Below are 3651 nucleotides of genomic sequence, written 5' to 3' on the forward strand. Positions count from 1 at the left end.
TTTTTTTTTTTTTTTTTTGGTCAAAAATTATAATCTAAACACTAAATGTAGTGTCATTGGAAACAAAACGAAAAATTGTGGGACACCGAACTCCAATATGTATGTAACCAATAACATTTTTTCTTTCTTTCTAACACATGTTTCTACCACAAGTTCCCGCATTTCATAAACATTCCATTAAAGTTTTATACAGTCTAACATCATCATAATTGCCATTTATATTTTAAAATAAACTAGATTTTAATCCGCAGTACATTTCGGAATAATATTTTTATAACAAAAAAACTAATTTTTCAAAAAATTATATTTGTTTATTAATTTTATTTTTTTTGTTTAGTGTTTAAGATTGTATAATTGTATTTTGATTGTTAATTCTAAAATTTGACCAGCTGTATACCGTAGACATGACAACAATTATTTACTTTTATTTATAATAATGTTACATTTTTACATTATCGAGTTTTTTCTTATTGTTATCAAAATTTAAAATTTTAGTGCTTTTTAGATTTAACCCGTGAAAAAAACTATTCTTACATTTTTATATTTTTTAGTATTTTTAAATTTAACCCATAAGTTTAATGTTTTTAAAATTTAAACCGTGAAAGAATTATTTCTTTAAAAGTGTGGGTTAAATTATATTATAAATACTCCAATTTATTATTGACTATAGTTATTATTGAATATTAGAGTTTTTAAAGGTAAAAAAAATATTGTATATATATTTTTGGTATATGTTATTAAGTGTAATAAATTTCTAAATATAGAAATTGTTTTAGGAAATTATAGACCAAATCGGTAGAGACATTTTAGTAATCTAATTGATTTTGTTTTTTGTACAATTTTTTTAGAAATTAAGTTTTAAATAAATATAACTTAAAGGGTAAAACACCAAATGTATTTCAATTTTTTTTAATATAGATACAATAAATCTTTCTTAATTTTTAAAAGTAAAAGAGCATTTAATTCAAAATAATTTATGGGAACATAACTTTATTGATTTTGGTCGATTTACCATATATCACTTATTTATTTTTGTGTAATTTTTGTAGGATTAAGATTATAAATTAAAATTTACATAAGAAAAACTAAAATGGTTAAACATAAAATGTAATTCAAAAATGTTAATATAGATTTAACTAGTTTAAAATGTGGAATAAATGCATAGTCAATTGTTTGAATTTGTCAATTATTAAAATCACACAATTTATTAAATTGCTAAATTATAAATTACCTTAAAAATTATAATGAAGAAACCAAATTCTTAGTTAATTAAACAAAAGTACAGAATATAAGATTATTGAAAAAGAAAAAAGCGATACAATATTTAATTTTATCTATTCCTTCGTCTCTTTTCCGTTTTCTTCACTTACCTACAAAGAAAACAGGAAACCATACCTTAAAAATTTTGTTTGTTTGCTATTAACCTTGTCTCACATACCTTTCTTCAGCTATTGGAAGAGGAACAAAAAAAGTGTTAATATTGAGTTGAGTCTAAAAAGCAGCAATGATCTAAATTGCATAAACAAAATAATAAAGAGTAAAAAGATTTGTCCATTGAAGGTGTATATAAGATTTGTTTGAAAGGTAAAGTTTCTTATGAGTTGGTGCATTTTTGGTCTTAAGGTTATTTATAGAGTAACCTATTAAGGCTAGAATTAGGTTTGATAGAAAATCTTGTAAAAATTGGTGAGCAAGCTTAAGATCTAGAGCAATAAAAAAGAAATTTAAGTGTTTTTCTATTTTAGTTGTTTATATTATTGCAGAACAATATTCAGTTTCTCAAGACGATTTATACTGAATTAAATGTATTTCTTCTTGCTAAAGTTAAATATTTGGAAATATTGGTTTTCTAATCATTCGAAATTTGGGTTCTCGGTTTTAGAAACTTTATTAAAATTAAAATAATTATGGGGATTATAATTTTTTGTTATAGAAAACCGGTTTTATTATTTAAATTTGAGAGATTATACCATCTCTAAAGATAGTTTTGGATATTCTATGGGAATAAAACTTTAATGGGTAGAGTAGTTTTTGGAAAAACCGAAATGTATAGATGTTGTCAAGATTTTATGGCAATAAACATAACAAATTTTGGTCGATTTAAGAAATTTTAGTAATTGAGTTTCTGTGCAATGTTATTTTTGAAATTTTTTAGAAGTTAACGTTGTAAAAAAAATAATAATAAGCAAAACTTAAAAAACATAACACCAAAATGTACTTCAAAAATGTTAATATAGATGCCATCTAAAAATTTACACAATCCCACACCTAATTTAAGTCAAGACCTTAAAAACAAACACAAACGCCAAATTAGCAACATAGGTCAATTTTTGTTTTTGTTTTGGGATCATTCAAATAGAGTAGAAGCAAATTAGTTATTTTAGCTAGAGTCTATATGGCAACTATGATGCGACATCATGTTTGTTTCCAAAGACAAACCCTGTAAACTCTACTATTAATTGTTCTCAAGACCGCAAGAACAAAAACAAAAATACTAAAGCTGATACAATTTGATTAATTGTAAAGAAATGAAAAAGAGGGTCATCTCGAGGCGACACGAGCACTTTTCCGGCGATTCCTCCCACCACACACTACACACCATTGAAACTCTCCAAAGCTTTTCTTTGGATTCCCGTGAACCTCTCTCTCTCTCTCTTTTGCCTCCCAAGAAATTTCCACCGGTTTTCGTGTTATTCACTTACATTCATATAAAAAAATCGTAAGTATACTATTTAAAAAAACTGTTGGAGTCGTAAAAAATAATACAGTACTACGTACGTGATAAACTGTGAACGTATAATACTTTCATCATGGCCTCCCACTTTTATACCATCGGATTAGTTACTTATTTGAAATTAAATCCTGATATATCTGAAATAGATTTGAACAATCGGTGGTCTTTCTTTGCTTATGCTGATAGTCCTTCTTTAAGTATTCCAAAACATATTTATTTGCATTGCATGCGACCGAATCCAAAAAAAAATCCGATTAATTGGTTGGTTGAAAATTATGTTTCCATAGAGGACACATTGTTTAGAGAGTTTAACTTATGAGACTAAACTAACCAATTGAAGGAATAATAAAACTCTGGTCTGGAAACTAACACTTTTACGTGACAAGAAGTAAACCGGATGAATAGTTCGTACATTAATTAGTATGTTTATAACAAACTTGATCTCATTTCGAATTTGTGTGATATTTAGTGAGTTCTAGTATATTTCTACGGTGTCGTTCTTTATGTATATAGACATCACATGATGAAATTGATTCATTAATTTCTTTACCGGCTACGTACCGTATAGGGAGAATGATATGATGTAGATAGTATGGGTACTGGTGTAAATGTAATGTTAAAGAGTGAATTAAATGTACATCATTAAATTAAACGATTTGTTCGAGTAAAGTCGACGATTTCAATAAGTGGCATTCTAATACCTAAACCTACTAAGACTGCATAACAACAATATGTGCGTTTAGGATTTCGTTTCGATCAACTTTGTTTCTTTAAGCTTTGCACAAGATTTAAAGCATGGAATTCATCAAGGACACAATCTTATACTAGTATGATATGGACTCGCTAAATAAGAGAAACACGAAACATAAATAATGGTCTTTCTATTGTGTTTTATTGTTATTCAGTCACCCAAGTTG

Source organism: Camelina sativa, chromosome 14 (assembly GCF_000633955.1).
Source record: "Camelina sativa cultivar DH55 chromosome 14, Cs, whole genome shotgun sequence".
Lineage (NCBI taxonomy): Eukaryota > Viridiplantae > Streptophyta > Magnoliopsida > Brassicales > Brassicaceae > Camelina > Camelina sativa.